General features: G+C 38.2%; 2 protein-coding genes and 1 long non-coding RNA gene across 3 annotated transcripts in view; 2 read left to right on the top strand and 1 right to left on the bottom strand.

The window, feature by feature from the left end:
- Positions 1–21,885, top strand: part of Cln7 (CLN7/MFS domain-containing 8) — a 143,945-nt gene that overhangs the window by 20,255 nt on the left and 101,805 nt on the right. The gene's annotated exons all lie outside the window — the stretch shown is intronic.
- LOC145997132 (putative aarF domain-containing protein kinase 2) overlaps positions 1–21,885 on the bottom strand; it is a 292,541-nt gene that overhangs the window by 235,717 nt on the left and 34,939 nt on the right. The gene's annotated exons all lie outside the window — the stretch shown is intronic.
- On the top strand, positions 1,401–8,704 carry LOC145996853 (uncharacterized). The gene is made up of 4 exons (XR_014442820.1): positions 1,401–1,479; positions 4,492–4,641; positions 5,983–6,054; positions 8,541–8,704. It is a non-coding gene; the product is annotated as an uncharacterized LOC145996853 (long non-coding RNA).

Below are 21,885 nucleotides of genomic sequence, written 5' to 3'. Positions count from 1 at the left end.
AGTAAATGCAAAGACAATATTTTCAACAATAAGACATTAAATACTCATTTATTATTATAAAATTTTCATTACAGATTATTGTAACGAACTGATAATAACCAGCATTACACAATAAACGCAGTTTGAAGTTTTCTTTATATAAAAGCGACAAAAAAACATTCTCATGTTCACATTAGTTTTTTAGGGGGTAAAAATCTAGATTTTTGGTCAACTAATCATGTGTAAAGAAAGTATCAATGTCAACTATTAACTAATAAGTTCTGGGGAAGTTTGAAGTTGTTTGTTGCGGAACCTGAATCAACTGCCCTTATCCTCCCACCCCCCTACTATAGGGCTGTTCCTGGATGAGAATTACAATATTATATTCTACATTAATATTATTATGAAGTACTTATCTCTGTGAAGGAAAGCCGGTCTCCATGGCGGAGTGGGTAGCGCAGCGAATCCAGGCCTGGGGATGTGTTTTCTTTGCGAGTGTCCCTTCATGAATTTAATCATATCATCAATTCATCCTCATCTTCGCGATTAGCCAAAAGTGACACAAAAGCGAAATAAAATAAACCAGCTCAATCAATTTGTGGAGGAGAGAAATTCTGTCCTTTATTTTCTTAGGACTTTGGTATCCACAGAGCGCTTTCAAATTGCCACAAACCAGTGGCGGATCCAGAAGTTACAGCTGGGAGGGGCGAATTTCATTCGAATGCCTCACCTCACCGAACCTCAATTCTAACATACACTACACTGCTATATATAAACAACATATTATACTGTAAACAGGAACGAAGCTGATTTTGTGTTCTAGAAGATAGAGAATTTCTTTGCAAAAATAGAGGTCGAGGACTGGAATAGGTGGTTATTATTGTATCATAATGCCTCTTGACCTCCTATTGCCACAATGTAATCTGAATGAGCAGATATGAGAAATATAGTGAATATTCACAGAACACGAAAGCCTATTCCCTCAAGGGGTCTCAGTTCGATTTCATTTTGAAGCATATTGCACAGTGATTCAATACAAATTTAAACTGTAGTGTCAGTTTCGATTAGCTTATCTTGATCATAAGGTTGACTTATTTTATAAATATTATCGAGCCTTTTAAATTTGGGGATAAAAGTCGGAACATTTGAGTCTCAAAAATATCAGGTATAATATCATATCCAAGAACTGGCAGTTGGGAATGGAGATCGCTCCCATCGCCCTCCCAGTGGATCCGCCTGCCACAAAAGTTGTCTAAACCACCCCCACCCCCAAAGATCGTTGCTTTGTTTAAAGGACATTCACTTTTAGTGTCTTTTGTTGCAAGTCACGCGTCGTATACGGCGCGCTTTTCGTGTGGACCAATCGAAGGGCGTCTGGGACAAGCAGGCCCAGAATAGCCTTGCCGTTGACATTGTGTGAGGTCGTCTGTGCCGTGGGCCAGAATAGTTTGTCTGCTGAGTGGGTATTTGAAAGTGAAGATAAGAAAGCAGGATTCGAAGGTAAGTAAGTTCAATAACGTTTTCAATATTTTTACACTGTAAGTTTTCTTTATATATATGCTCAGATTGTCCTATCCTAAATGCTTAGACCAAAATGTGTTTCACATTTCGAAATAATGACAGTACACGGTGAGAGGGCACTGTTTAGCATGCAGTGTGAGGCCTTTCAATAGTTCTCGTCCGAAGATTGGCATTCGTCATGGTTTGATTTGATTGATTCGTTTTATTTTACTTCGCGGTTTGTGCCTCTTGGCTAATTTTGAGAATATGGGGATGAGTGATGAAATTGATGAATGGACATTTACAAACAACCATGCCCAAGCGGGATTCGAACCCGGGACACCTGGCGTCGCAGCTCGACGTGCTAAGACATTTAAATAACTAGCGAAATCACAAATATTACTCTTTATTACTTTGCTCCTCAGGTCGCCTAACTTGAAGATTTTAACAAATGTGAAAATTTTGGGGGTCCTTGTCCCCGCCAATTTACGCCTATGGTTACGGAGACTGAGAAATCATGGTTTAAGTTCGTTTCCGTCCTTCCCACTCCCATTTTTGGAGAGAAATAACTGGAAAACTATAACGATAAAAAATAAAATTTCAAGTGCACAAACGAAATTCTATCCAAGAAGTTGCTTGATTTTTTCTTCCTCCATGATGGGGAGCTTTTAGTTGTTTAGTTTAGTTATTTCAATGGTACAAACGTAATGATTTTGTCCTTCATTTTAAAGTTGGGGGCGAGGGAACTTCAAATATTAATTTAATTTACTCTCAAATCGTTACGGTACAATCGAAAAAATGCGCTGGGATAAAACTGTACGGGCTACCTGAAGTCCCCCCCCCCCAAGTTCAATTTGTGAATACTCGAACTCTGTAATGTTGAAAAAGAAAGTAAATGCGATACAATCCGGTACAAACGAAAGATAATCTTACTTTAAACAGAATATGTGGATGTTTGGGGGAACAACGTCACAAAGGTTGACCCTACTACAATTATCACTGCTACTAGGATTCTCTATCATCTTTATTTCTTTCTCCGTTTTCATATGTTTCAATTTTTCTCTGCTCTCTTGGTTCCTCTGTTTCCATTTCCGTTATTCTTCTTTACCTTTTGTCTCTTTCTTTCTACGCTTCCTTCTCTCTTTCCCATTTCCTTCTATTTATGTTCTCTGTCATTCGCTGTCAATGTATCTTCGGTCTCTTTCACCCTCTCTCTTTGTGTTCTTCTGTTCTTGTGTGATTCTCGCTGCGCTGTAAAGCAATCCCAATTTTTAACTGTTGGCTATTTGTGTTAGGAGGAGATGGGCCAAAAATATTTCGTTGTGGGCTAGAGCCCCCTTTGGTGTCGACTATTCTGACTGCGACTGGCACCTTCGTTAGGTGTGTGATGTTCCTAAAGTTGTAAAGTAACTTGTTGCGCATAATTCATAATCTTTCGTTATTGGCTGTCGGAACGAATCAGGGAAAAATGCGCCCGGGAAAAATGCGCTCTCGCAATAAAAGTGGGAAAAATGCACCCTCCCAAGAGTAACCACATTAGAAAGTGGGAAAAATGCGCCCAGCACACAATTAAGCGAGTCTGTGGCGCAAAGTTCAAGACGTTGGATTGGTACCGGACTACACGAATGACGAAGAAGTAAGGCTTCATGTCCGCATGTGCAGCGCTCTGGCAATGATCCCCCGCGAGGACGTTGAAGATGGGTGGCTCCAAATCCATAGTACGGCGCCAGCAGGAGAGAAACTGACAGCGTTTCTTGACTATTTTGTACAACAATGCCTGCAAAATCCAAATCTACCAGTTGATGTGTGGCACTGTGGAGATGCAAAGCACCGCACGAACAATGCTGTCGAAGGGTGAAACAATAAGCTGCAGGAGAAAGTTCGACTTCATCCCAAATTCTACACCCTTCTGAAGACGCTGAAGCAGGAAGCGGATTACAGCGGATACAAATATGACAGGGCTAGCATCGGTTTGGAAGGAACGAAGAGGAAACGAACGTACATAAAACTGGATGAACAGATTAGCAAAATTTTACATACTTACAAAACAAGCACACCCAAGGACCTTACCAAGTGCCTGAGAAGTCTGGAGTAGATCGTCAACGGAGGTCACAAGAAATGGAAATACAAATGTAAATAAAAACCTTAATCAAATAAAATAAAAATTACAACATATTAAATAGAAATTACAAAAGTAAAAAAAAATTATGACAAAGGACATCATCTCCAGCTTCTAAACACGCCAGAAAAGATAATATTTTTACTGTACTTTTTTAAAAAACTCTCTTTTCTGACAGTCCCAAGCCTGTGTTAAGTGTAAGGGGAAGCTGCGTCAAGGTTGTTTTAATCAACATATTATCATATTGATGAAGGTCGTCTGTGCTGGGCGCATTTTTTCCACTTTTCATTGTGGTTACTCTTGGGAGGGCGCATTTTTCCCACTTATATTGCGAGAGCGCAATTTTCCCGGGCGCATTTTTCCCGACACCGTCGGAACGTACCCCAGAGGGATTTGTAATTGATTTTTAAGTAAAGAGGCCAAAATAATGCAGTGGGATACTGTGGGACGTAAAGTTAATTTGCATGGGAAATATTATTTACAAAACAGGCTTCTGTAAGAGTTTATAAGATTTGTAAGCTGCTGCTTAAACTCCATTCATTCGTTGTAGTCGATTGCATCTAATTCACAATTTTTTAAAGGAAAAAAGACACATTGTAAACAAGGGCGTGAAAGTTAAATATACCTTGACATTAATTTTCGGGAGCAATGATCGCCTTCCCACATTCAGACGCTGATATTCGTGAGGTTTTCTGTAGTGTGCGTCCATAGTATCTTCTAATTTTCGGTCCTTGGGGGATTCTAAACATTAACAATTTAAGTTAAGAAAACTTACAATTTCAAGCAGCAGCTAGAATTTCTTTTAGAGTGTTGTCTTAGATTTCTTTTACACATAAATATGGTTGTGTAACATAAAATTTTAAGTATTATTTTAATTTTCAACTCCTTTTCAGGAATGTGCCATGCATAGAGAGGAGTGAATACGGATAATACCCACAAACACACTCGCCTTAGTTCCAATCTACACTGAACATTTCGCCACTCATCACCGATAGCAGTTTTTCAAGGATCCTGCATGGGTTGGGTTTACACAGATATGCAATGTAAGTAGAGTAGTTCAAATCTAATTTTGTTCTCTTTTCAAGGGAATTTATTATTCATTATTTTCATAAGTTTTAAGCTGTAGGAACTTGAAATGACAGAGGTCTCTTAGGAAGTAAGCTTATATGTTGAGGTGGGAGGACCAGTGGCGACCACTATGTGTACCCAGGTGTAGCGCACGCTAGAGGGTCAGCTAGTATTGAACATTTAGTCATCATAGTGAGTGTGAAAAGAAAATTAAAGTGTCAAAAGTATATGCATACATAAATACATGTATCAAGGAGTCCGAGGTTCCATACTCGGTAGTGGTTCAGATTTCACTTTGAACTTTAGGTGCAGCCCCGATTAGCCTTTCTGTGCATAAAGTGGACTTAAAAACAAATTCAAACAACAAATCTGGAAATAGGAAAGGGTGGGTGGGTGTCTCATAGCTTCGGTTATTTCTGTTTCAAAGGGAGTGTTCGCCACTGGGAAGGACAGTACTAATAGCTATACACAGTGTAGGCTGGAGTGTAAAACTTTGTTGTGACTGTCTTAAGAAGTATTTGGAAATTGATATGGCATACTAATTACACAATGTGTACAGCGAGATGTTAAAATATTACCAGGCAAGTTGTTCATAATTTTCAATATTTTTTGACGTCCCACGTGTATTTAAGGAATTGAACTGCATTGAACTTCTCCGGGAAATATTTATGCATCTCACTCTTTACATACCTTTCCTAATATCTTTGTTACACAATTAATTTCATGGAGGATTAGTGAAAAAAAAAATGGTTGACTAGACCACACAGCAAATATACTTCTGTGTCAGCATCTTTAAGTTCTGAGAATCGATTGCTGCTTGTGTACAATTTAGTGTTCTTGTGGATGTGTGATGAAGTAAGTGATTTATACATTTTATTTGTTTTCTCTTTTCAACTTGCAAAGTGAGGGTCTGTGATGCTACATTTATTGGCTATTAGTTACCCTGTAAAAGCCTACATACAAATTTTGTCTGTGGAAATTAAATTCATTTTGAGATGTTATGTAGAAGAAAACACACAGATAAAGAAATTAATTCTTATTTGAAAAGTATCTAAACTTTCATCATTCTGGGTTTCTTTCATTCAATCTTCCACTGTATATATAGACATTCCTTAGGAGAATTTAAATTGCTGGGGGGATCCAAATGATACTAACTTTGCATGATAATTAACTTTTATATGTTAAATCCACTTGAACGCTTCAAATAGTCTTCCATCTATTAAGAAATATAGTTGTACAATAAACTGTTGTATTGAAGAAGTTAAATTTTTGCTACTTTCAAGATTAATCTAATTTAAATTTATTCCTTATTTCAGACATTGAATGCTGTTTAACTAAAATAACCACATCTGATGTTTGAAGATGATCCTGATTTTGTAAATGGAAATGTAAGTAAATAAATCAATTAACCTGTATGTAATATGAAAATGTCAGAATCACATAAATAGAACTAGGAACGTAAAATATAATGCTGCGTGTGCGAACCATACATACACACCTTTCATTTTGTAATTAAGAATCTTTGGATATGCATTTCCAAAATGCACCTTAGCATAAATATACAAATTATAATGTTTATGTATTTCTTTCGTAGCCTACTAAACTTTCAATAGAACTTTATTTCTGCTACTTGAAAACAGAATCATATCCATGCTTTTATTTTTGGAGAGTTGAACTTTCATGTAGCTATGTCTTGTTTCTATAGAAAATATTTAAAATTGTCAAGGGTATGTGTCTCTTGTCTGCTGGGTGAAGGGATGGAATGAGGCATCCACTCACTTCTCCTTCTGGCACTGTGCCTGTTACATGCTAGTATAATGTATAATGCTACATGATGTTTACACATACACTTTGACAGGACAGAACTACAGGGTGCGAAATCATTGAAAACTGGTGGGGGAAGAAAGTTCTTAATTTACATTCCCCCTCCGCCACATGTGTGTATTATTAAAAGTAAATTAATTTGTTACTTTTATACATATCAGATATTGTAAAGCAGCCAACTAATTCCTTTAGTAACATGGTTAAAGATGTTATAAATTATGAAATAGTTGAAGTGCTTTTATTATGTGTAAGTTTTTGTTTTGTTTGTGCTTTATGTTAATATAAATCAATTAGATTTCATAGTTATAATTTTCTTGCATTCTTGTTTTACTTTAATTGTGCGTATTGGTGTAGATTTTTTAATGATTTCTTGAGAGAGAAAGCATTCAATACTCACAACTACACTAATTTGTGTGTGTTTTCGATATTATTCTTAGTACAGTATATTTGAAATTAAAAGTAATTGCTTATCTTTCGTTTGTTACAACAAAAAATCTTCCCCCCGGAAATTTTTGGTGGGGGGATTTTTAAGGCCAAGATTGTTGGTGGTGGGAAATCCCCCTGTCCCCCCAGGATTTCGCACCCTGCAGAACTAACAGAAACAAAAGAAAGCTAAAGCTAAACACTCAAAAATTAGTAAAAAAAATATTTTTCACACCAACATTGAATGGTACTGTTTGAGCTCTTAGGCGACACCAGAAAGGTGTTTGTGTGTGTGTATTGGGGGGCAATCCATTGACTTAACTTAATAGTAGAACAAATATTAACAATAAGAATCATGGTTATGATAATAATTTTACAGTAATAACTATTATAACAAAAAAATAAAATTATATTATTATTATTACTATTATTAAATCCTTTGGGAGAACTACTAGATGAATGAATATCAAGTACAACTTTTCCTTATTACTATATATTTTTTTTTTTTTTTACATTTTACACAGTTAGTGTACTGAAATGCACAGTTATTCTGTTTTATCTTTAAGTTTTAACTTTTCAATAAAAGCTTTCTAAACATTATTTATGTTATAACAACTTCTGCTTTTTGTGACTTGAAAAGGCCGATGGCAATTCCAGGGGGTGGGGGGGGGGGTCAACGGATATGTTCCACCTCCATATCCCGACACCGATGTTTCAGCACAAAATATTATCCTAAAGTAATTTCTTACTTTTGAAGATAGTGTGCCATTTCCAGTTATATGCTGTGGCGTGCCCAGTAGTCAGCCCTCATTTCGCTATTTTTTCCTGCCTGTTTATAGCCCCATCATCACCCTCCTTGTATAGGCCCTTGCTTATGAAATAAAAGCATGCATGTTGATATTACCTTTGCATAATAGGGTGACATACTCTTAGTCCCTCCACCTGTTCATTCAATCAGTGGCGCACGCAAGGGGGGTTACTGGGTTTAACCCCCCCCCCCCCGAGCTTTAAATATTATGGGAAATGCTGTGTAAAATAAATTGCCAATTTAGTGCTACTGCATTCAATGTAGAAACTGATCAGCTTGAGGGCCTCCCCGATGGTGCAGTGGTAGGTCGTTGCCTTGTAATCAAGGGGTCCTGGGTTCGATATTCTGTGGAGGCACATAGTGGTTCGGATCCCAATTTGAACCGCAGGTTCAGTCTCGATTAGCCATATTGTGCATAAAGTGAACTTAAAACACCAAGTCAATCTATCAATTGAGCAGCTTGACTGAGTGATTTTGTTTATTTTTCTTCGCATTTCTGCCACTTTTGGGCTAATTGCGAACATGAGGATGAGTGATGATATGATGGAATGGATGAATGGACACTCACAAAGAACACCTGTGCTCAGGCTGGGATTCGAACTCGACACCCCAGGCGTTTTAGCATGCTTTCGTAACCACTCATCCACGAAGGCTGGTTACTGAAGCTTGAATCACTTTGTATGCGCACATCACTAGTATACTTTTCAGGGAAGTATTAAGACTCATAAATGTTATAAGTACATTCTAAACTATCACACTCTGACCTAAATGCATTCTTGGTTATATTCTTATTTACTCTTACATTTTTTCTCCTTTCAGATCATGGACGCCTTTCCATACAGACATTTTAAAGGAATACAGCATGCAAATTTTTAGCAATGAAGTAAAATTCCTCTTTTTTTGGATAAAATTGTGAGAACTATGTTGAATTATTGCAAGATGAAATGTACGAATATTGTAAATAAAGTTGAATTTTTTGCTAACTGGTAACTTTATTTCTTCAACCTAATCTTTGGGGCGAAAAAAATTAAGCTCTGTATTTGAAATAGAGTGGTTAAAAATTATGTATATGAACATTTATAACTTCTACTAAATTTGCTCTGCCTTCTTAAGAATGTACATTTTCGTTTCTAATTAATTTATTAAAGTACTGAAATAGGTTCCAAAAGCACCAAAAATCACTCGCATTGTAATGATTGTGGCATTGAACTGAGTGTGCAGAACCAACAGCAAAGGAAAGGTAAGGTTGAATTATTGCTTAATGTGTATGCATTTAGTGGCAAGGTAGTATTTTTCAGAGATTATCCCCTTACCATGTATGTATATACTTGCATCCAACGTATACATAAAATTTATTTACGGATATACAAGTATACAGTATTTTGTTGTGTTAAGTATGTCATTTATTTATCCTAGCAATGTATGTGAGCATGAGTGTTGCTTTCCAAACAGTACAGAAAAAAGTTGTTATTTTTTAATTAACGGGTGTGACTTCTGAAGATCAATCCCTTTCATGTTATATTGTACACTCAAGGACACTTCTGGGTTGTATAACAGCACCATTGACTTTCAATTAAATCATTACAACCCAGCAGTGTATGTGACTGTACATATATCCAGTCCCAATTGGCTTCTAAGCATCAAGTGGAAGTCTCAAAAAAGACTTATTGGAAAATATGTATGTACATTAAAAGTTGCGGCTTTTTTGTATGATTTAGAAATCGATACATAATATTCCTTGCAAGCTTCATGTAATTTAGGGATGGCTTGTTCTTCTACATGAATACCTTGGTGAGCGTGCTGCATCTAGTTTCCTCTAAGATTTTTAAGCTTTGTCAAATTTTAATGCTGAATTGAATGGTATTATTTTTATAAAGAAGACAATTAATCACATTAAAATCTGAACGCATTAAATGAAGAAACACTGTTTTCACTGTGATGTCGTATATTACACAATGCAAGAGTTAACATTGCATTTCTCTACTTTGATACATTTGCCATCTGGGAAGAAATTACAATGAAGTTATGATTGCTCTATCTTATTCTGAATTCATATTGGATAAGATAGAAAAGATCTGACTGATTCTTCAAGGTTAAAGGTAAGCATTATTATACTAAACGAAGATCATTTACCTCTTCCTCACGAACCCCTCAAACTCACCCTATGGGAGGAAAAACACACTCTATACTAGGGTGAGAATAACTCACCGTATGGGAGGAAAAACACACTCTATACTAGGGTGAGAAAAACTCACCCTTATGGGAGGAAAAACACACTCTATACTAGGGTGAGAAAACTCACCCTTATGGGAGGAAAAACACACTCTATACTAGGGTGAGAAAACTCACCCTTATGGGAGGAAAAACACACTCTATACTAGGGTGAGAAAACTCACCCTTATGGGAGGAAAAACACACTCTATACTAGGGTGAGAAAACTCACCCTTATGGGAGGAAAAACACACTCTATACTAGGGTGAGAAAACTCACCCTTATGGGAGGAAAAACACACTCTATACTAGGGTGAGAAAACTCACCCTTATGGGAGGAAAAACACACTCTATACTAGGGTGAGAAAACTCACCCTTATGGGAGGAAAAACACACTCTATACTACGGTGAGAAAACTCACCCTTATGGGAGGAAAAACACACTCTATACTACGGTGAGAAAACTCACCCTTATGGGAGGAAAAACACACTCTATACTAGGGTGAGAAAACTCACCCTTATGGGAGGAAAAACACACTCTATACTAGGGTGAGAAAACTCACCCTTATGGGAGGAAAAACACACTCTATACTAGGGTGAGAAAAACTCACCCCAATATGGGGTGTGGAAACTCACCTTTTGGGGACGTCTATTTGTGACAAGCCAAACTCACCCCAAAAGGTGAGTTTCCACACCTTTATTTTTTTCAGTGTAGTATATCAGGAAGTGGAAGTCTGCTTAACACTCGACTGTGCACAATTCAAATACCTGAGAGGCATGGACAGCTGGTGTAAACAAATGAATGAACTTAGGTGAAATGAAGCTTAGAGAAATTCTAATATATTAGAATATTCTAATATATTACATATATAATTATAATATTGGATATTAATATACTAATTAATGCATTTATCATCATCAATAGTAGTAGTAATAGTAGTTGTCGTAATAGTAGTAGTAGCAGCTGCAGAAGCAACAGAATTGAGTTCGTTTTAAGTTCACTTTTATGCACAGAGAGGGTAATCGGGACTGGGTTAATTCTCGACGTTTTCTCCTTTGTAAGTGTATAGAACTTCTCTGAAATCGTTAAGTTGTTATTCCAGAAATTCAAAACAGCTACTTGAGGTGAAAATGTGTAAAATTCGAGATTTCCAGAGCGTCTGGAAATTTCAATTATTTCCCGTACCGAAAATTTCCCGACCTAGTAAGTGAAGGTGCGAATTTTTCCCGTCCCGATCCCCAAAAATTTCTGTCTTGCACACCCCTAGTGAATTTCTTTCGTTCGGTATCAAAGAATGATTGCGCCGTCGTGGACACTTTTCGATGTACTCGTAGAACCAGATGCGTGTTCTGGGAGGAAGCGGACTTGTGAAAGCTGAAACTCGTCATTTCTGTTCACACATTCTACTAATCTCACAGACAATTCCATCTGAAGACATTCAGTCATTTACTTATCTGTTATCTCTCGGTGGAAGCTCTTTAAAACGCTTCGGCGTCAGATAAGGCGGTCCGTTACATAATGCTCTGTTGAACAGCGTGGCCAATTGTTGGAAGAGTGATTATAAACACTGAATCGATAAATATACTTACAAAAACGGCGCAGATATCAAAGTAAAAGATATTCCAGGCCTAAAAATACACAAGGCATCAAGTCACATAATACTTTAGCTTGCACTCTACCGTCTACAATACATACGAGGGTAGTTTGAAAAGTAAGGTAAAGTAAGGTAAACAAAGCATAGATGGCAGCACCATAATCGAAATCGATGCACGGTCGATAAGTTTGATCCTTCAAACGAGCCCTTGCAGCCCTTGGTCTCGTCTCGGTTTATGAACACGCATCTTTCTCGCCTCAGTCTTGACTTGAAAGTCGGTACATATAGTATAATGAAAAGGGCATTATTAAAAAAAGAAAGAAAAAGATTCATAAGTTTTTCGAATACGCACAAATGTTCATAAGTGATATAATTAACTGTCGATTGGTTCCTTGTCGAATTTCAATCAGCTAAAACAACGGTAAAAAAGCTTTAACGATTAAAAATTTAGGTTTCGCGAATTTTGAACCACACTGTACTTCAGTGTGGGAATTGAGGGGTGGGGGTGGCGGATGACGGTTATATCTCCACCCCAAACAATTTTACCTCCGGCAAAATAAAATTATTTTTGTCCCTGCCAGGGATGTTTTTATCCCCCTGAAACAAAATGGAATTGAAATCTATAGTATACGATTTCTTGACTAAGTAACAAACACAAGTGAAAAGTCATTCGTGTCCATTAATTTCCAGTCTTTAAAGAATTCCATATCGAAAAGTAAGCAGCCTTGTGGATTAAAGAAGGACTCTCTTCTGAAACTGGCCAACCTCATCGAGCCGATACAACAGCACAGGCTCTTTACATATACAGTAGTGTTCACATGAAACTTGTAGGAAGGTTAGGTGGACGTTAAGTTTGAACAAGTCAGACAAAATTTGTGGAGAAATATAATACCAGAGGTGCAACCACGAATTTTTGTCTGGGGGGGGGGGGCAAGTAACAGGATAAACGTACCAATAATAATAATAATAATAGCATTAATAATGGCTTTATTACTATTATTATTACTACTACTACTACCAGTAGTAGTAGTAGTAGTATCAAAGACGTTATTATCCTCATAAATTACGCAAAAAGGGGGTAGAAGTCTGTGCTAAAGCATTTGTTTCGAACAAACGATTTGAAATATTTTTTCAACACCGTCAATTTAACGTTAGCTAATAATGGAAATCAAGCACAGAAACTGTATTTTTGAACGACAGAAGATGAATGATAAATGCATTCCGAAGATACATGTGTAACTTTCATGTATAACTTATGTTTTACACCCCCACACCCCCTATACGCCTTCATGGCGTGGTGCTATGCACAGGGGAACACTTTACCTTTTTTTTTACCTTTTACATATGCAACATGGAGCGACATAAAATAGAAAATACATATGCAACAAGCTAACACTAAATTGTGTACGTATTCAAAGCTTATTCAATACAAATATACAACACATATTATTTAAATACATTACATTACAGAAAAGAAGGAGAACGCGAGCGAAGAGAGCAAGAAAATATTTAGATCCAATTGTTGCAATTTAAAACAATATTGATTTAATAGGGCGTAAATAATTTCATGGCATTCTCTCTTTTACAACTTTTTTTACATCATTCGGCGCCCATGGCCGACTCCCGTCGCCCCTAGCTACAGCTCTTAACTTGACGAAGACGAGAAAAGCAGATAATTCGAGCGAAGCAAGCAAGAAAATTTTACAAAAAGTATTTTTATTTGCATAAAATTTGAAATCGAAGAGGGTAATTGCTCCTTTGTGCTCCTTTGCAGGTGCCCTTGGCCGTCAATGTTTGTCCCTCTTGCTACCCTAGAATTGAACCTCCGTCGAAGGCTTTGGGGGGCAATGACCCCCTGTGGTTGCGTCACTGTATAATATGGACATATTTAAGCCTCGTATATGTTTACTTTAGATACTTTAGGCTCACTGCCATTGTTAGTCAACCTTATTCCGCACAGTTTGTCTGCTCCACTAACCTCGTATTAATGCGAATACCACGCCCCTCCCCCTTCCATCCAAACCGATTCTAAAGGCATTAATAGGTGGTGTTTCATTTCAACCCTATCGCCGCGATCACCCAGGTAGAAACGCTAAACATAATAACCGAAACTAAAAATCAATAACAAGTCAATCAAACGATACGATCCCCCCTATTTTTGTGTGAAGATATATAGAATTGGCATAAAATGTTGTCCCCCAAAAAATTCTCATGACGCAGGCGCGTCATGAAACCCCCTGTGGGCACCCCTGCTTCTTTCTGTGTATGAGTTTAAGTTTTCTTAGAATGTAAATGTACTAAGTTTTTCTAAATTATGTAGGTATAAATGTAACATTTAATGGCTTAGATTAGAACCAAGGTAAGTTACAGCCGCAAGGGAATACTTTAGTTTACTAAGTGGTAACTTACATTCAAATTTGCATCCCCCCAAAACTCAGCTCCCAAAATGGAAACACGAATATGCCACTCCCAAAGCAAAAAGCTTAATTCCTATAGTGGTCCCAGAATTTCACCAAAAAGAACATGTCGATGTTTTAACATTTTCACCGAAACAATGTCAGCTCAAAAGTTGCTTCTTCTACCACTGTTTACGCTTTCCGCCGTAGTTTGGCGCCACAGGGAAATTCTCCTTCCTGTAAACATCTCGTGAGCCCAAAAGCCTTGAGAAACTCTCAGCCTGGCATCGGGTCAAGACTAAGCATACCTCGCCATTAAGTTTACGCGGCTGGCAAGGTCATCCATCGGTGGCAGCCTCAACATTACCGGAGGACCATTCTGAAGTGAAAGTTAACGACGTTGAAAGCTGTGCGGCACGTGCTTTATGGAGTTTTGTTCTGCGAAAACATGGGAATGCGACTATAAAGCCTTATTGCACCTAATATCGTGCTCTTCTGAACACGATTGAAATAGCTCACAAAGATACGTGAAAGCAAATTATTGGTCATTATCATTCACCTTTCTCTTACTATGCTGGTCGCATTTCCAGCTGGTGGCTGGGGAACAACGAATCAGCGATCGGTTAAATTCTCTTCGACTGACATCGGGCATTTTCGTGTCACAAGGCACCGAAGGTTTCTGGCGGGACGAAACAAATGAGCGTCGGATACACAGTATGTTGACAAATGTACTGTAAAACGAGGGAGAGAGAGAGTTGATCAGCACCGTTCCTGGATAAAAACACTGTACAAACAAGCTAATACAAACAACTGACAAAAAGCAGACGTACGCTTGGCAACGTTCTAACGGAAGAACGATGTTACCCCTACAGCTTTTACTTCGAAACTGAGGTTGTTGGCACTCATCGAGCCACACACCCCAGAAGAGGATCGGTGGACAGATGGAAGGGCTGTGTTGGTCAGCCGGCAGTTGGGCCCGCGATCTGTATACCTACCTCCGTGGCAGAGTGGTTGCCAGAGCATGCTTCGACGCCAGGGTTCCTTGGTTCGAATTCCGACCTGGGCATGGTCCTTCTCCAATTGCATCAGATCGTCTGTCCTCACCGTCGCGACTAGCCGAAAGTGGCAAAAGTGGCGACGCTAAATTATAAAAATCAAATAAACTTACTGCTGCTCGGTTATGGAGTGGCGTATTCTGAACATTCGACCTGGCTTACCGCAACATTCTTATGTTTGTATATACTTATTATCCACCCCATCTATGTAATGGAAATGCAACACCAATGCAGGCATGAAGTCCGACAACTTCAAATTCTCAGTTAGTTTCTATATTTTTCATAAAATCTCCCCTTTTAGATAAAATTGCACCAAAGGAAATTTCCCTTCCCGTAGCAAGAGTGCTTCTGCCAAGCGCGGCACAGAAAGCAGGAAGGAACAAGCCGTTTTCTTCCGCCAAAGCTGTTTGCAGTGGTGGAAGTATCACCGCAGGCCGCGTGTTTTTGAATAGTCCATCGCTTCGGCTCCCTCGCCCTCCCCGCGCACAAGGGAGGAAACGCGGTCGTCCGAAGGGTGCGATTGAGAACGATCAATTGGTTTAGACCAGGGGTTCTCAATGTCTTTCTGCCCGGGACCCACCTTGAAGGATATTACACTTCATTGAACCCATAAGCATGGCCCCCGGCAGAATTACTTGTAAGGGTGTGCACCCAGTTTATAATCGTATTTTTGCTAACATCGAGTATTTTTTAAGAAGCCTTGTTTTATGCTTGCCCACGGAAGCACTGTGACGGTTTGGGCTGGCTGCCTTTTCCGTATAAGCTGGGGTATGTTGGGTTCAATGGTGGTTAATAGTCGTAAATCTGAGTGAGCGTCAAATCCATTTCTGTACTTGCTTTTCACTTGAATCAGAGATGAAAATAGCTTTTCCAGACAAATATGTGGTTGAGAACGGCACATCCAAAACTTTTGTTAAGTCTGAATCTAAAAAAAATTAGTTTTAATGCCAGAATCACAACTGATATCACAGTCGTTCTTTAGTTTTACTGACAACATGTTTGAACTTTCAAAATACGAGAATGGGTCTCGAATCCAATTGAATCCACTGTAACTTTCTGGAAAGTAATTTTCAATCTCGTTACCGAGAGCAGAGAGATAATGCATATCTTAGTAATTTAAATGTTACAGGTTTCCAAGAGACATTAAATACAATTTCCAACTCGACTTCGCGACCTACCAAACGCCCCCTCGGGACCCAGCAGTGGACCGCGACCCATGGGTTGGGAAAGGATGTTAATGAGCGATTTCCCATATACCGGGTGTTCCGCTTAAGACTATAAGAAAATAAATTAATATATTTTCATCACTTACCATGATTTATTTCTAAAACTTCTTGCACACATACATTAACTCCAAAATTAATATGCGCACCATTGGTGGCACGGCAAATGTTTCAAAGGTATTTCACCTCAGCAGCAAGAATTCTTTCGCGTAAGTCCGGCAGATTTCGAACATTTGTAGCGTACGCCTCGTCCTTAAAACACAACAAGGAGGAGTCGAGCACAGTAAGGTCCGGTGACCGTGGTGGCCACTTCATGAACCGAGATGCATCTAAGAAACATCGGAATTTTTTTGCGAAATGGCATGGAGCTCCATCTCCCTGGAAGATTGTTCCTTCAGGAAGTTGAGGCACAGCGTATACACAGGCACCTGTAACATACCCACGTACAGATTTCAATTCTGCAAGTGCCAAATCACAAAACACCTTCTGTTGTGGCGTCCACATGGTGACTAATCATCTCGTTAGCAGCCCAGGCTGTCAGCAAGGTTAAGCTTCACGTTTTTGTGTGAAATGACGTATTGGCTGTGAAGTGAATGCATCGCTTGAATGTGAAGCACGGAAAGACAGTGTTGCAGTATGCAGATATTAAACACCGGAACAAGAACAATCTAACAATCTCTAGTTAAGAATGTTTACCATAGCCTCTGAAAAAGCAGATGCGGAAACCACTGGCACGGACAAACTGTTGGACGGGAACTTGAAGTGGCAAAGCGTCTCAAAAAAAAACTCGTAGAGTCAGGAGTGCCCACAGGGGAAGGATTCATGACGCGCGTGCGTCATGGGAATTTTTGGGGGGACAAAATTTTATAGTTTAGCTACAAATTCTATATATCTTCACACAAAAATGGGGGGGGGGGGGTTCGTTTCATTTGATTGACTTGTTATTGGTTTTTAGTTACGGTCATTATATACAGTTTTTTTTTTTACCTGCCTGTGGGTGATCGCTGGGATTGAAATGAAAGCAGGTGAACTCAAACCAAACCAATTCCACCAAGATGCTTCTAAAGCAGGTGAACTTTACGATTGAGAGGCTTGGGATTTAAGTATTTAGGTCGTAGCGGGCTGTGATAATACCATTCGTCACCAGGATAAGTGCAAACAACACTGTTAGCTTAAACATGTACATAAAACTAATAATCTTCCCACGAAGTACAAAATTGTGGAAGTTATGTTTGGAAATGGACCTTGGCAAAATTGCAGCAATGATGAAAGTGCTTCGGGTTCAGGTTCAGGACCAGGTGAACAAAATCAGCCAATTGAGATGAGCCACAGAACCTTTTTATAATATCCTTCCTGTTCACATGATTTGATTATAAAATGTTTCTGATGCTTTTCAATGGAAAACATTATTCATCTTGAGTTATTTAACGTCGCATTTCTACCTTGTGGTTAATCGCGATGGGGAAGATGGCATTGAGAAAGAAAGTTAGAAAGTTCAGGTAACGACATGACGGGTTCTGAATAAGTTGTGAATCAGCAGAAATGAGTTAAGAATGGATTTTTAAACCATACCGCGTTGTTGTCCAGTTTTCGACCTATCCAAATTTGCAGGTATTATATAAAATAAGTGGACAAATTGCTCTGCAGAACGCACAATGACTGTCATTAGAACCATTGAAAACAGACTACGTTAATGTCTACCTTAATTCCATCCTGCGAGTCCGATATTTTTAAAGTGGAGCAAATTGAGGAAATTATCAATAAGTTTGCTGCAACAACTTTGCCACGTCAGAAGTTATCATCATTTGTATAAAAAACTCAGTATGCTGACCAAGGCAGAATTTTTTTTATTGTAAAACATAAACTAAACGTAACGTTTCAACCTTCTAGCAAGGTTTTCTTCAGACTGCACCAAGTACAAATGTAATAAATTTTAGCCTTGGTCAGCATATTGAGTTTTTCATATCATGGAAACAAGGCTTAATGGTGTTATAATTTGTATAAAATGTTATTTCATCAATGTCAAAGTAATATACAATGTACATATAAAAGTCTACATTGTAAACAATACTTAAACTATACGCAAATTTTGTCTGACCAAAGTAATTTGAGTAAATAATTCGGCATAAAGGGGGGATGTTCTTCTACCTCTTGGGGGGGGGGGGAGGAGTGCGTCATAGGCCTTGGGGGGATGGGCAACCTGCGTAGAGTGATTTACTAAACATCAAATTAGTGTAGATAGGGTGTATTATTTGTATTACATTTTATATTTACATTGTAACATTGAAACAGAAAAAAATATTATTGCTCGTTATAAACATGACGAAACGACGGTAAGAGGTGAATTTAACCATTGAAACGAATTGCAAATCTATGCCCTAGTGTTTCAACATGCAGATAGGAAAAAATGTCAGTAACTGAAGACACGAATGCGCAAAGAACACTCATATGTAACAGTTCACATATTAAAGTGCATTGCTAATGACACAGAGAAGGGCATGAAATGGCACTTTCTCGAGAAAGAAAGAAAGATGTAGAAACAGGAAGAAGGAGATACAGTAACAGAAGAAGAAAACAAAGATAAAGACGAACAAGAATTTCCGCACAGTGACTTTCCTAGGTGTTATGTAATTATTACAGAAGCATTCCTATTGTAATGATTAAATTCTGGCAATATAACAATAGCGCCAGGCATTGTTCTTGTACAAGGCTTCTGCATGACGTAAATCTATGACACGTTCTGTCTACCGTGAAGTGTGACTAACTGCATTCTTTGCCAGCGAAATATTTGTCATTAACGAATTCTTCCAGGAACGGATCAGCATTACTTCGTGTCATAAAAGAACCAATGAATTCATATTTGGCGATTAACCTTCACCAATCAACCATTTCGCAATGTTTTCACCCGTATGTAGATCGGATAACTACAGCACGTTGCAGAATATTGAACAAAGAAACTCTACGCCCCATTTCTCCGACCTACATAATTATACAGCCTATTTCTCTTTTACCTAAATACATAATTTATCCACAATAAGGTGAAAATTGGAGTACACACTGTGCGAATTAAACATTTTGCTTTGGGGGGATGTCAACTCATAGACGTATTATTAATATTATTATTATATTGTGGTTTTTGGGTGTTCAAACTAAACTATGGCCTTGCGGTTCTAAGTTCCTTACCACACAATGATTCTAACCTAGGTCTTTAAATCTTATGATGACATTTACACGTAATTTAGAAACACTTAGTATACAGTAAAACCTCGTTAATCCGGACTAATGGGGGGATAAGTTGACCGGTTTAACGAAAGATCCGATTAACGGAAATAACCTAAAAGAACAGTAGAAAGTGCATTAAAACTCCGTTTCTAGCAACAAAACACGTTTATTATGGCGTATTTAAAGGGCATAGGCCTAAATACACTATACAGTACAGTGCAAAGTCTGCGGGAAATAGAATTTCATGAGTGGTTGACTGCCTTTTCTTTGGGAAATTCTCTTGTTCACTTCTAACCACCTTTAAAACCTTGCATTCTGTTTTTGCCTGACCGGGTTAAGCTAAGTCCGGCTTATCGGGTCCGGATTAACGAGGTTTTACTGTATTTACATTCTAAGAAAACTCAAACTCATACACAAAAGGAGATTTCGAACTTACAACAACGAAAACTGGACCAATTTTCTCCGTATTTGCCAAAATCAATGTTAATGTCCACCTAACCTACTTACAAGCTTCATGTGAACACTTTAATACATGTAAAATATCAGCACTATAGGTTGGTCAGTTGCAAAATGGTCCTTCATTAATCCAGGCGTCGTGTCGTTTGCGCTGAGGCTTCTTATCGGTTCATTTCCGCCGCGACATATGTCAAGACCTTCCTTGGCTCTTCTCCCACAATCCAGAGTGTCATCACCGCCGCGCGCACGTGTGTTTATGGGCACACGGTGCATAGTGCATAAAGTGGACTTAAAACATAAAACCAAACGTGTGTTTATGACGTTGCACAGCTGTGTTTACACTGAAATGTTAAACCTATCCAGAGAGTCAAATATGACTTTTCTTTACTTATTTCAAAAGACGTTACGCAGGATTACTTGTATCAATTTTATTCCACAACAGAAAATACATAAATCAGTATCAGCCTATTATCTATTAATCATTTATCGTTAATCGTCAGAAAAACATTGTAAATGCAGTATTGTTAAAATATTGAAAGCATTCTACAAGTACTACGTAAATGTACACTTTGGAAGCAACATAAATGTGCCAATCTATTACACTTAATTATTATACACTACATAAAATCGTGAAAAACATTATAGATACAGTGTAATACGATATTTTGCAAACATTATATACGTAATAGCTACGTATATATAAACACAATATTTCGATGCACTTGCACAACAATAATAGAAACGTTATTTGAATTCTTGTAGGTATGCAAATGCTCGAAGACATTCTACGCGTTGTTTCTATCATTTCCATATTCTCAGCCATCTTGTCGTCTCTCTCAAGTCTCAGTTTTACATAAATACTAATTTCCCAATGTAGATCCCTCATATATAATTTCCTCTTTCATTTATTTACCAATCACCTTCCTTTTCAATCGACGATAAAGACAGCTGCAGCTGGGCAACGTCATAACACACGTATGCACGGCGGTAATGACACTCGGGATTGTGGGAAAACCCACCAAGGAAGAAGGTCGACATCAGGGGGTGCTCGTTGCTATGTGAAGTACGTATGCATTACGTCATCTGGGAGGATCGGGTTTGACGGTGCTCGTTGCTATGTGCAGTAAGTTTGGTGCGGGGTACATTTAGCTACTAACACGTCGCAAAAATTGGAACAAGCAGGTTGTTGATTTCGTAGCGTTCGATTTATTTTTATTGTATTTTTGTACTTGTAGACTGCAATCATGTCTAATTGTGCTGTAGCAAGCTATGAAAACTATAACCGGTAAGACTGCAGAATATGGGCTGCTTAGAAGGAATGCGGTTCCTAATTTTTTGGTAAGGTATTGAAGTAAGTATTCGAGTAAAGTAAGTTGGAAAGTGCGGAAAAAAATTTTTATTTGAAAAAAAATGGAAAATACATGTCCAGGCTAGATGCTTTCCGAAGCGGTGAAACGATCGAGAAAGCGACATTGTTTCGCACGTTCCTGCATGGAAATAAAGAAAATGGTAAGGTAATCAATAATGTAATTTAACAGAACATAGGAAAAAGTAATAAAAGTAGAAAAAGTAAAAAAAGTAAGGCTATCTGTGCAGTTTCACGCGATGCCGTTGAACTTTATCCTTACTGCGGATAAACGTATCTCACTGCATTTAAAAGTTTCGAAAACCTGTCGCTTATCGCACAACACTTGAGCACACGGGAAAAAGCTCGTTAATTTAATGCCGGATGGCTACTTTGTCACGTTAGACTATTTTTGTTTTGTATTTATGCTAATGAAACCTAACCTAACAGACCTAACCTAACCTTATAGGCATTCCTCGTGAAAATAAATGAAAGCAACTGTTTTTAAAGAATATGACGTCGGAACACAAGACAAATGCTTATCGCACAACAATTGAGCACATGGGAAAAAGGTTGTTAATTTAATGCGTTTTGTATTTATGCTAATGAAACCTAACCTAACAGACCTAACCTAACCTTGTAGGCATTCCTCGTGAAAAGAAA

The sequence above is a fragment of the Lepisma saccharinum genome, chromosome 13, assembly GCF_977018435.1.
Source record: "Lepisma saccharinum chromosome 13, izLepSacc3.1, whole genome shotgun sequence".
NCBI lineage: Eukaryota > Metazoa > Arthropoda > Insecta > Zygentoma > Lepismatidae > Lepisma > Lepisma saccharinum.
Note: the sequence above shows the minus strand (reverse complement) of the source record. Positions and strands in the feature narration are given on the sequence as shown.